Source organism: Silurus aristotelis (genome assembly GCF_946808225.1).
Source record: "Silurus aristotelis genome assembly, chromosome: 16".
In the NCBI taxonomy this organism is placed as follows: Eukaryota; Metazoa; Chordata; class Actinopteri; order Siluriformes; family Siluridae; genus Silurus; species Silurus aristotelis.
In genome coordinates, this window is record NC_139589.1 from 8,238,376 (window position 1) to 8,252,419 (window position 14,044).

Consider the following 14,044-nt stretch of genomic DNA (forward strand, 5'->3'; position numbering starts at 1 on the left):
GAGGAAAAGCTAATTGCATTTAATACATAATATTATAGATGAGTTTTGTTTATTTTTTATAGATTTCACTTAATTATACAACAGTGCTTATTAAATTATTGTCAAAATAGCTGGTAACAAAAGTGAGTACACCCTAAGTGAACATGTCAAAGCTGTGTCCAAAGTGTCAATATTTTGTGTGAGCACTTTTGTTATCTGGCACTACCTTAATTCTCCTGGGTATGGAATTCACCAGAGCTGCACATGTTGATGCAGGGATCCTCTTCCACTCCTCCACTCCTCCACAATGACATAATGAAGCTGCTGCATGTTAGACACATGGCACTTCTACAACTTCCGCTTGAGGATCCCCACAGGTGTACAATAGGGTTCAGGTCTGGAGACGTACTTGGCCACTCCATCACCTTCAGCAAGGCAGTTGTCATCTTGTTTGTGTGTTTGGGGTCATTATCATATTGGAAAACTGACATTCTGCCCAATATCTGAGGGGAGAGCATCATGTTCTGCTACCACCCAGACTATGATGCACCACCACCATGCTTGACTGTAGGCAAGACACAATTTTCTCACCAGAGCATCACCACACATGTTGGACACCATCTGAGCCAAATAGGTTCATGGTTCTAGAAATTCCTGCTCTTGGACAGGTTGTCTTTAGCAAAGTGTTTGTGTGCTTTCTTGTGAGCCAGCTTCAGAAGAGGCTTCCTTCTGGGACGACGGCCATGCAAACCGACTTGTTGCATGTTGCATGGCATGTGCGCCATACGGTCTGAGCACTGACAAGCAGACCTTCCACTTCTGTAACCTCTAAAGCAATGCTGGCAGCACTCATGTGTCTGTTTTTTGAAGCAGCTTCTGCACCTGACGCACAGTACAAGGACTTAAGTTTTTTAATTAACCCTTCGGTGTGGAACCCGTCTTGTAAAACCTCTGTATGACCCTGGCCACTGCACTGTAACTCAGTTTCAGCGTGTTACCGATCTTATAGCCTAGACCATCTTTGTGGAGAGCAACAATTCTAATTCTCAAATCCTCAGAGAGTTTTATTTAGAGCACCAAATTGTAACTGCTTTAACACAAGATACACAAATTTGTATGGTCCTGTCAAGCAGACAAAAACATGGACATGATGAATAGGACATGTGGCTTTGTATGGTTAAACAACGTACAGCTGTTATGACTTAGGGTGTACTCACTTTTGTTTCCAGCTATTTTGACAATAATGGCTGTATGTTGAGTTATTTTTAAAAGACAGTAAATCTGTACTGTTATTCAAGCTGCACACTGACTACTCTAAAATACATACAAGTTTAATTTCTATAGTATTGTCCCTTGAGAAGATATTGTTTAAGAGAAAATGGTTGCAATATATAATATCTATATATCTATACTACTGTATCTATACTATACTATAGATATGTATGTATATAACTATACAATCTATATCTCAGTGGCGGGCCGTGCATTTGGTACTTGGGCCTTCAGTGGGGATTTACCTGATTTAATCCACCTCTTAATCCACCACTGTCATGCCGCAATTATAGAAACCATCAATACTATACAAAAACATTACAGAAAGAGAGGCATTTTGCATATTAAGGGTGAATACCATTTTACTAAAGCAAACTCTAGCAAACTACACTACAACCGCAACTGTGCCACCTACATCATCTGGAGCAGTTCGGAATCAATATTTGTCTAATAACATGACAATACCATTAACATGTAAATAAAATACAGAATACTCACCAGAGATGCAGACTCATAATTTGCACCGCTCCTCAGAGGCTGTAATCCAGTGGTACTACTCGTAGGCACTGGTCTGAAAGTGGAGAGCAAACCCTTTCCCTGGCTGGCCACATGAATACACACACATTACATAGACAAAGGTTTGTGTACACCTGACGATAAGATTTGTATGTGAAATATTTAGACTAGATATTGGAGTGTGGATGTGGAGATAGCACTCAGGTACACAATATAGATTTGATACTGTGTAAAAAACCTTTAAAGCAGGTATGTCTAATCTTATCTTACAAGGGACACAAAAGGTGGCTTAAGGTTTTATCAACTAATTCCAAGCCCAAATCACCAGTTCATCAAAGGTCAAGGCCATGTGATTCAATAGGCGTGATTCCTAATTTTCTGGAATGGAATGCTGCAGTTACTGAACACTTGCTGCCTGTGCTGTTAACACTGGATTTAAAAGTTGGTGGATGTGGTAGAAGTGGATGTGGTTTCATGCAGACATGTGCAGGAATGATTTTAAGTATGATAGACTTTCATTACATGATAGTTACATAAGCCTTATTGCTCCAGTGCAAACTTCAGAAGCGAACATCAGGCAGCAAATATCCTGGCTGACCGAGTACATCTGGATTGAAGAGGTAATTATGATTTAATTTTTCATCACACCAGTCCTTTAATATTCTATTACTGTGAATGAGCTCCCTAAGGATAAGACAATCAATATGTATGCTTCCCATTTTCTAACTGAAACTGTCACATACAGTGAATGAAGAATATTTTAGATTCAAGGGGCTTACAGATATTTGTCACTGTCATTCGTCATTTTCTTGCCATAATTATGTTATTGATCTCAAGAGATGCAAGTAAAAAAAAAAAAGAAAAAAACGTTTTGTGTGTCTAGTTGTTTCTGAGTTGTTTTCCCCTCACACAGCAAGTACTGCATTTGAAATAAAACCTTACAGGTATCAGGTATTCAGCAGTGCTTACCACAATAAAGCAAGCTGGTGCATGCAGCATTTGGAAAAGGTCAGTCTTGGCTTGCTGTTGGGCTGCTACTGCTGGGCCACGGGGGGCACAGGGAGAGGCCGGCCTTTGTGTGAAAGACAGATAAGTCTACACAAGCAGCTTGCATGCATTTGCTCCAGCAGTCTCACTGCTGTATGTCAGCTCATTAACTTTATCAGGCCGTACTGCTCTCAGGAAATGTCCTCTTCGATGTTGTGGGTGAGCTCCAGGATTCAGGGCACTAACACCTTCACCTCCTTCACCCCCTGGAGCAAAAGATGATTAGAGATGTGAGTCAGGAAGGCCTTTGAAGGTCTGTGGCTCAATTTAGGAATCAGAAAGGCAGTGGGGTGACAAGGTAAATGTCTAGAAATGATTGGCACTTGTTCTATGTTATTAGAAATTTCTCCTATATATGGTCAAGTTTTTAAAGCTGTAGTTTTATACAGTGCAGCATTTTCAGGTTTCACTTTAAATTTGAGCTCTTTTTCTATGTTCTTTTGGGGTATGATAGTGCAGGAGGTAACACTACTGATACAATGAATGTCTGTGTGGGTTTTCTCTGGGTCCTCTGGTTTCCTGTGACCTGCATATAGGAGCCCTATATAGTGTATTCCCATCTTGTCTATTGTTCAATTGTTATAGGCTCTGAATCCACCATGAAACTGACCAGGATAAAGTGCTTTCTGAAGATGAATCAAGAAATATTTGAAATTACTCCTAAGTAGCGCACTCTATATAACTGAACCAGAACCCTTTTTCATACTTTACAAATGCACGGCTTTTATTTGGATTAATAAATTGCTTATGAGACCATATGCATGTCTGTAAATATGGTTAAATAATCTCTAGAAAATCAAAAGTTCCTGTGAAAGAATGAATTGTGTTCTTAGGATTAAACTTATACCTCACTGCAATCAAATTGGTGTTGTGCCAATGCAAGGCATTAAGATAAGCACTAGAGATGGCCAACATAAGATTGAACAAAGACAAAAAAAATAAAAAAATAACACACATTAAGATCATGGTAGCTTTGGCTAATTCAATTCAAAGCCTGGTAAAGTTTTCAGATGGTTGCTTTAACTAAGAACATTCATGCATTTTTTATTCTGTGTATTACATTCATTAATTGTTACTATCTGCTTTATCCTAGTTAGGTGTATAGTGGATTGTTTTCATTCATTTATAGAGCATAACATGACCTATAATTTCTGTATAATATTATATGCCCTTAAGACCAAAAGAGATATTATTATTAACCCTCAGGCACATCACATCCTTTTAGGAAAATACATTTATATTATGCATAAATATGGTTGACCAACATTTTTGAACCAAATGAATTAACTGAACCAATCACTACTTTACTTTATTCAGGTACTGCATCTGTTTAACCTGAAACATATTCACGTTTGTTATTCTTATAAAAAACACATCCTTGATACTGACACAAGTCCTCTGTGCCCTGGTATAAAATAAAATTCCTACACAATATTTGCTGCCGGTTCATTATATTTTTTTAATATCATGTATTAACCCATTCACTCACTTTCAATAACTGCTGCTGGATCCAGATCATTTCCTGGTTACACTGAGTGGAATCCTATTACCCTAAATAATTTTGAATTGGCAAGAAAGAAATAGGTCATAAAGTGTAAGCAATTTTTTTTTTAATTGGAAATAACAAATGAAACAAAATGTGCATAAATTGGTTCATTGTTATTAATAGCTGTAAAAGTTTAAGGAAACATAACCAGTCAATCCATAGGCTTGTAGAACATCCCTTTCTAGATTTAGTCCCTTTGCCTTTATAATAGTCGCCACTATTATAGGAAAGTTTTTTCACAAGTTTTTCGTTTGTTTGGATTTCTGCTTCATTTATGCCACTAATGGCTCAAGAGCATTAGTGAGGTCAGGCATTGATGCCAAGCAAGGAGACTTACCTCAGGCTGGATTCCAATGCATCCCTCAAGGTGTTCCTTCTTCTCACACAATATCTTCATGGAGCTTGATTTGTGCACATGGCCATTGTAATGCTGGAACATGTTTGGACCCTTTCATTCTAGTAAATATTAATGCTACATTATACAAAGACATCCATCCGTGTGACGTTAAGATTTACACAAACAGTTGCCATATAGTATATATTTGTGTTGCATTTGATAGTAACACAATCTAATTTTAACTTAAGACTTAAGAATTAATTTTAAAGTTAAATAAATAAATAAATAAATAAATCCTAAATCAGACGTGTTTGCACCCTTACCAGACCAGCTGTGCTGCGAAGTCGTTTATTAACAATGGCAAGGGGTCAACTTATGTTCACAGGGTCCTGTGTTCTTTGTCTGTAGTGGTGGAAACAGTCCTATATTCCCAGGACCCTATGTACACTCAATGACATTTGGAAATATTCCCACCACATCTTTACTAATCTCTGTGTTCCTTTATTACACAAAGACACCAACATACATGTAACTACAAATGTTTTTACAAATGTAGATATCCTGAATTATTCATTAAATAATATATTATATAGTGTTAATTAGGAGATATATTTAATGGTGTGTTTATTTTTGGAGATACATTCGAAATCCTTTCACACAATTTGTTTATCTAGTAGCATAAATATGTTCATAGCAAAGTATACTATTTCTTGCTAATATACCAATTAAACTCTCAAATCTGATTAGCAGAAGTGGTGATTCATTTAATAGAACAGCAGCTCAGATAGAAGTGTACCTGCAGTGCAAAACACACATTCATATGAATGCAATCAATACTTATACCTTTTTTGTTTCTATAGTAACAAAAAGCACAGCAACTGTATAATCACAATTTTTTTTTTCATTCATAATCTTTGAGCGATCAAAGAGGAGAGATTTTTTTTGAGATGTTATGATGTCATGGTAAATTAACCATGGTAAGCAGAAAAGTATCTCAGAATGCACAACACATAGAACCATGAAATGGATGGGCTACAACAGTAGATACAGATTTACTCCTGCCAACTAAAACTAGTTCACTGAGACTACACTAGCATTCAGTTCACTGAAACTTTGGCAAATCCTTTTCCACTCTTTAAAGGTGCAATTTAGATGAGCTTTTAGCCTGTTATGTCAGGGTATCAGGCATTTTTCTTTTGCCGCCTGATTGGTTGAGTGAATAATTGAATAAATGCGCAGGTGTTCCGAAAAACATGGCTGTTAAGTGTGTGTTTTTGTAATGTTATTCAAGGAACATGTTCGCAATGTTTCTAAACATTGTGAAATAAACTGTTAATTACAGCTTAACTTTAGAATATTGCAGGAATGTTATTATTATTATTATTCGTTTTTGTATCAACAATTTATAATATATGAATATTTTGAGAACTTGTGACATGCTTAAAAAGTTTCAAAAAGCATTCTATGTTAGCGAGGTTAGTTCCTTTTTTACGTCCTTACTTGCTTTGTGCTTGTTTTTCATTATATAAGACACATTTACATTTTTCACTGTGAAAGTTGCTACCAACAAAATGTCAGGGCAGAAGAAGATCATGAAACCATCTAGTTTGGGCCGAATTGAAGAACGGCACAAGCTACCATATTACCACTGGAAAAAAAAACCACTGACTTTTCTGTTTTTGTCATTTGATGATAATTAGTTTATTTTCCTAAATGTCCCCCATAGGAGAAAAAATAAACATCAAATAAATACACCCCTTTATCGATTCACTTCATTAGTCAGAAAAACTACTTCATTAAGCAGGAAAAAACTTGCGTTGCTCAGTGCTGTCACACCGATGAATTGCTCAACATCATAATTTGTCATTGTGGAAAAGTGAGCAAGTGAGCTGTAAAATTCTAAGTTAACAAATGGAATAAAAAAGGGCACAAGGAACATGTTAATTATATACCATTAAAAACGTTTGGTAGTGTAAAGGCATTACTGCAGGTAAATGTAGACACACTTCTTACTTTCAGACTTGATAACACTCTCACTCTTTTTCACACATTTTTTTTTATAATATTACTTGCATTCAATTGTATGGTGAATACAAGGCTGTGCACAGGATGAAGCACTCAGACTACCTTTAGAGATCCCCAAATCTTTCTTTTTCAGAAATAAATTTAAGAGCTCCCTTATCATGTGACTTTGTCACTACTTTGTACAAAATCAAAAAGAAAAAATGTCGAGAAAACATTAGTTGTGGGGATACAGGCAGCAAAGAATTGTCTGTTCTGCAAAGAGAACTGAAGATACAGTGCTGGAAGTATTGTAGCTTTTGTTTTACAGTGCACTTGCAGGAATCGGGGTGTGTTTGTTTTCATTTTTGCTGTTCCAGACAGCCGATAAAGTCTTACAGAATCATTATTATTGTATTAAGTGGATGTAGAGGTTTGCTGCACTTTACACAAATGAATTTGATTTTCTCATATTTAACACACACACACACACACACACACACACACACACACACACACACACACACACACACACACACACAATGAAATTAAAACACCTGTTATTTAATCACAATAATTTATTAGTATGGTGTAGGGCTTCCTCCTGTGGCCAATACAACCAATTAGTTTTGGGAATGACAGCTACAGGTCGTGCACAGTTAGAGGGATTTTGGACCATTCCTCCAGCAGAACAGTGATGCTGGTGGAGAAAAATGTTTCCAGATTATCTGCACTGAAATACCCCTCAATAGTGGCTCAATAATATTCATATCTGGTGACTATGCGAGCCAAAGGAGATGTTCAAGTTCACTTCATGTTCATCAAACCTCTCTGTCAGCAGTCTTGTTATGTGTATTGGTGCATTATCATCTCCTCAGCTTCAGTTTCATTGTCCAACCCTGGTGTGTTTTAAATATAAATGCCATAATGAAATGGCAAACAGTAGACTAGGATAAATACTGGAGTAGTAATATACAGTATATATACGGTAATGTATTTTAATTAACCACACTATGAAAAGGGAATAAGAAAAAGCTTTAAAAAAGACCTGCATGAAGCAAATTGCAGGGAAAAAACCTTTACATTTACAGTTCAGTTCCATAGCTTATAATAACCATAGCTTATAATAACCAGAGTGAGATGGACTAGAGATGACTTTTTTTCTGAATGTTCTGTGTGGGTTTGACAGAGGAACATCAGCAATGTCACACATCACTATTACACACAACTCCCACTGCTTCTGACAACAGCTTCGGTAAATTAAGTCTCCTTGTGTGTGCATTTGTACTGTAAAACCTAGAAGTAAACGTTCAGGGACTGTACCTTACCAATTACTGGCTCTGGATGGTCTGAACCAGCTTTTAATGTGCAGACAAATGTAGTTACGGCTCCTTGTAGCTACCATGGGGGGAATCAACAGCACTATACCGGCTAACACTAATGACAAGCAACCGTTATTTACTCATAAAGGTCTATGTGGTCAGAACTGCTAACAAGGGAAGTGTGGCATGACACACTAGAAAGCTCTCCTGGAAAAAGATTCAGTAAACAGTGAATCATGATGAAATCACCGGATTTTCTATTTCTTTTCTGTTAGCGTGTCTTGGGCTGCCCATTAATAAGCTCAACTGGAGTCTGTTAACTTCATTCAATGTTTTAGCACTAACTTCCTGTGCCAATGAGGAAACAAAATCTACTGTACTCTCTAATATGGTTATATTTAAAACCATCAGCTTGCCACTGTATGAAAAAAAAAAAAAACCTGTTAAATTTTCTATGTAAAGTTCTGTAAAACAACCTGTCAGGAATGAATTGTACTAGAGCCCATTTAAGATGCTAAGAACTATCCGAAGAACCTTTGAAACAAAGCACCCATTTAATAGTCAGGTAAGGAATTACAGTTGTTGCATGGAATAATGAACGAAGTGGTGGTGTGTAGCAGCCCAAAGTTTGCTGTTGCCACCCTGAAGTAGACTCTTTTCTTTTAAGATCATGACAAAGTATTTTATTCCTTTTACTGTATATACAACTGCAATTTGCCAATTATTACACTTGATGATTGCATGATTCCTTTGTAGCTTCTTATGTTAGATTGACTCTCAAACATAGTTGTATCCTGTGTGAGACTCCTCTATGAGTCATTGTGTAAGTTACTATAGGAACTATATTGTATTAGAATGCCTCAATGGCCAACAATCAAACGTATTAGAATGAGCCTATTAATATAAACCTGTGATTCACCCTACAAACAAAACTACTGTGAAAGCTATGGGTAAATAAAATTACCTAGCACATACTAACTAATCAGATTTTAGAATTTGACAGCAAAATGCTACAAATAACTAAAGCAAAGAGACAATTAAAAAGTACATATACACATATAATCATGCAATGCAGATGATCTTTTAGTTACAGTGCTTCTCTCAGTCACACTCAACCGGGTCTGATCTCTGTTTACCTCTCATATTCTGTACATTTCCTTTCCAGCGTTTCCTCTAGCTGCCTAATATGGCCAGTATTTCCTGTTCTTCTTATCCTGTTACCATGGTTGTAGTTTATTTTTTTCTTTTCTTTCTTTCTTTTTTCTTCATTGAAAAGACCCCAAGTTTCTTTATTTAATGTATCTCGGGCTTCTGCTATGATTCACTTCCTAAGTTGAACTTTATAAATGGACTTCAAAAATGGATTTGACCTTCATACACTTGTCTGTCTGTTTTGACCACTGCCTACACACAACAAAAGGGTTCTCTCAAGGTTCATAATAATAGGGTTTTCTATGGGTGCATCTAAAATAAAAAGGCCTAATAGAAACACTAGCTGAGATGGAAATACTCGGCTTTAGAGTTAAGAATTGAATTTGAAGGATTCTTAACTGAAGCTCTAACTTTAATCTGTCATTAAATACACATGTTGGTCTCTTTTTGACTTGGTGGCAAGAACATCCTAAAGACGGGACAAACTCATCACTGGGTTAAGGAAAAAAGAGATTCCTTCTAGGGTCTTAGAAAAAACTCTTGACGATTGGATATACAATTTCACACCAGATAATTTCCCCTTCAAAGAGGGTTCCAAATAATCGTTCTTTTTAGGATACTTTCAACTCGTATAAATCAAAAAAGGACCCTTAAGAATCCATTTTAGCCCAGTGGTGTAGAATACTGTAGTAGAAGAACAAATATTCTCTTGGTGCATGCCACAAAAATAACAATATTGCAAGCCAAAACAAATTACAGTTTATCATCCATAAGGGAGCCTTTAAAACTTTTTGTGTTTTGTGTGTGACTACACATAAAAAAGTTAATTGTTAGCAAATTACAAATCTATAACTATTTAAAGATCCTTTAAAAAACTCTTCTTACATTCATTTGTTCACTCATCTTTATTATTAACTTTGTTATAGTCGGGGTTTGGTGGATCTAGAGCCTGTACCGTACTCAAGATTCATCACAGATGGTACAGCAGTTAATTGCAGATTTAAAGGAATTTCTGTAGTTCTAACACTCATTAAAAGAAGATATTTTAACAATAGTTTAGTTTTTCTCCACTGGAAAAAAACAAGGTTTAGAGTTTTAGGTGTATAATTTAACAACACAGGGTTTCTCTGTTGAATAGCAGCATTCAAAGCAAACCCCTGAAGTATAAACACCTCTTATTTGTATCCCCTTGAGGAAACCAGCCCCTTCCCCCCCTCTCGTTTTTAAGAAAAAAACATTTTATTAGAAAATAAGAACAATACAATGATGGTCCTGGGGTTACATTATTATCAGTGCAGAGTTTCACGTTTTTTTTTCTACTGTAGATGTACAGTATCTTACAAAAGTGAGTACACCCTTCACATTTCAGTAACTATTTCAGTATATCTTCTCAAGGGACAATATAATAAAACTTAAACTTAAATATATATATTAGAGTAGTCAGTGTGCAGCTTGTATAACAGTACAGATTTACTGTCTTCTGAAAATAACTCTACATACAAAAACAACAAAAGTGAGTACACCCTCAGTGAACGTGTTTAAACTGTGTCCAAAGTGTGAATATTTTGTGTGAGCATCATTGTTAGCCAGCACTGCCTTAATCCTCCTGGGTATGGAATTTACCAGAGCTGCACAGGTTGTTAATGGGATCCTCTTCCACTTTTCCATAATGACATCATGGAGCACATGGCACTTCTTCACCTTTGGCTTGAGGATGCCCCACAGGTGCTCAATAGGGTTCAGCTCTGGAAACATACTTGGCCACTCCATCACCTTCACCTTCAGCAAGGCAGTCATCTTGGTGGTGTGTTTGGGGATTATTATGTTGGAAAACTGCCATTCGGCCCAGTTTCTGAAGGAAGGGCATCATGTTCTGCTACAGAATGTCACAGTACATGTTGGAATCCATGTTTTCCTTAATGAACCACAGTTCCCCACTACACACATGCAGCCCCAGACCATGATGCTACCACCACCATGTTTGACTGCAGGCAAGACACTTTTCTTTGTACTCCTCACCAGTGCGTCGCCACACAGAACATTGTTCCAGTAAATCATGCTCTTGGACAGGATGTCTTCAGGAAAATATTTGCGGGGTTTCTTGTGAGCCATGCAAACCCAATTGTTGCAGTGTGCAGGGTATGGTTTGAGCACTGACAAGCGGACCTTCCGCTTCTTCAACCTCTAAAGCAATGCTGGCAGCACTCAACTGCTTTGTTGAAGCAGCTTTTGCACCTGACGCACAGCCGAGTATTTAACTTCCTTGATGGACCCTTGCGAAGGCCTGTTCCGAGTGTAACCTGTCTTAGAAAACCTCTATATGACTTAATGTACTTTAACTCAGTGTCAGGGTGTTACCGATCTTCTTATAGCCTAGGCCATCTTTGTGGAGAGCAACAATTAAAATTTATAAATCCTCAGAATATCTCTGCCATGAGGTGCCCTGTTGAACATCCAGTGGTCAGTATGAGAGAATTGTACTCAAAGCACAAAATCTTTGTTCTAATACAAGATACACACATTTTTATGTTCCTGTCAAGCAGACAATAACATGAAAATGATGAATAGGTTAAGCATGGTTAAGCGACATACAGCTGTTATCACTCAGGGTGTACTCACTTTTTTGCCAGCTACTTTGACAATAATGGCTGTATGTTATTATTTTCAGAAGACAGTAAATCTTTTTTGTTATACAAGCTGCACATTGACTACTCTAAAATTTTCATTTCTTTAGTATTTTCTCTTCAAAAAAGATACTAAAATAGTTACTGAAATGTGAGGGGTGTACTCACTTTTCGTGAGTTACTGTAATATTTCTGTTACTTATTTCCCTCTGTTCTTAGATAGAATGCATGCATGTGGATTGTGGTTGGTTAAATTGCCCCTAAGGATTTTTCAGTGTGCAAAAGTGTGTGCATAGTGCCATACACTGAACATACATGAAGGAATGATTAAGTGATTCAAATTCAAAGTTATTTCTTCTATTTAACTCCGATTGAAGTGTTAAAAAAATAAATAAAAAATGAAACAAAGTAATCTATGGTGGATAACTTTCTAACATGAAATGTTTTTTCAAGGTCATTGTTTTACATTTGTAATACCCAATCAGCACCCTAGTTTAGTAGTCAGTGCACTGAGCGTGGAGTCGGCTATGTCAGTTGTAATATATCTCTTGAGCACTGGAACTTTTGGGCCCTAATAAAATCCCACAATGCACCACAAAAACAGGTAGCATTGATGCTTATTATGTCAGTTAACTCTAATTATGCTATAGTTTCTGAAGCCTCTTATCTTAAAGTGAAAGTAGATTTCTATGGTTGTTGTAGTGTGTGTGATTACTTATGCTTACAATTTATTAGATTTTTAAAACATTAAAAATGACTTTTAGGTGATTAATGATAAAAAAAGACACTAACTTGCTTATGATCCTGCTTGAAGAACCATGACAGAAATGCATGTGATTAAGCTAGCAAATGTATATGACTTAGAGTACATATTTAATATTTTTGAGTATTTGCATTGGCTAATGAGGGTATTAAAAGTTTCATCCTGTTGTTTCCTGTTGTTCATAAACATCTTGGTGATATTTTAAACTTAAGGACAATTTCATGTAATTGGAAATTTTGTCATCAGTGTCCCATTGTGTATTGATCAAGGGTCCTTACCAGTGCCACAACTCATGTACATGATATACTGATTCACAATGTAGAGAGCAAGGAAGCTGATTGTTGGCGCACCATACGTTAAACCAACTTGAAATGTGAAGTGGGGAAGCAATGTTGAATTTGACAGTTGCCACCAATGAGGCCACTCACCTCAGTATGTATTTACATATGATACAATCAATTAAAAGAAAAAAGGTATATCATAAAGCATAAGCCCAATGTTTAGTTGCTGAGTCAATATACAAGGTTGCAATTTACAGGCCTTAACAAAATAACTAAATAAAAAAAAAATCTTTAACTCTATTAATTGCCAGAAAGTTTTTAATAAAGTCAGAACAAAATATAAACCCAATATTTAATAACTTGTGTCTGTGACAAAGGTTTATCACAGTAATTTGTAACAAGAACACTGGCTCTCTTTACTGATCTCAGATTATAGATTGTGTCTCCGGATCCGGCCTGGTACTGATGGAAAAATAACTGCAGCTCGGCAGGCTGCTGCTGTCACCGATGCCATGACAGAAAATGCCTAGATGTGATGACAGGCCAGCCAAAAGCCATTAAAGCCCCAAAATAAGGTTCATGTAGAGTAGCATGCTGTTCGAAGCTTTTACCGCCTGTGACATGCAAACGGTATGATGACATTACAGCGTGACACCAGCTGGGTTTGCTTTAGAATATTACACAAACGGAATTGATGGATAATCTACACAGCACAACCGTTCTTTAGGGAAAGCATTTTACTCCAAGTCATCTGTTCAGCAGTGTGCAGAGTCTGTTATTCTGTTTAGATTCAACCCAGTGGTAAATTAATAGCTCTTTTTTAGAGGAATAAATGTGTTTAATATAAGTTGCTCTACTTAAGGAGACAATTTCTTGTGCATTCAAGCTCCGCACCAAGGGCTCAATGACCTCTATGACACTAATAAAGCGAGGTGATTGCCTTTGAAAAAAAAAAGGAATCGTTGCTAATCTTTGAATCCGCAAATAAGACCTTCATATGACTCCAAAAACACAGAGAAATGACTCAATCTCACCCGTTTCTCTGGAGCACTGCTCAAATCCAAAAGCGTATATTGAGTTTTAATACACTATTCCACCACCTCTCTACCTGGAAATCTGTAGCAATTTCATGAATCAGTCTACTTTTCACCTATTGACCTGGCATGCACTGTGCAGAGGGCCAACACCATTAAGACCGTCTATT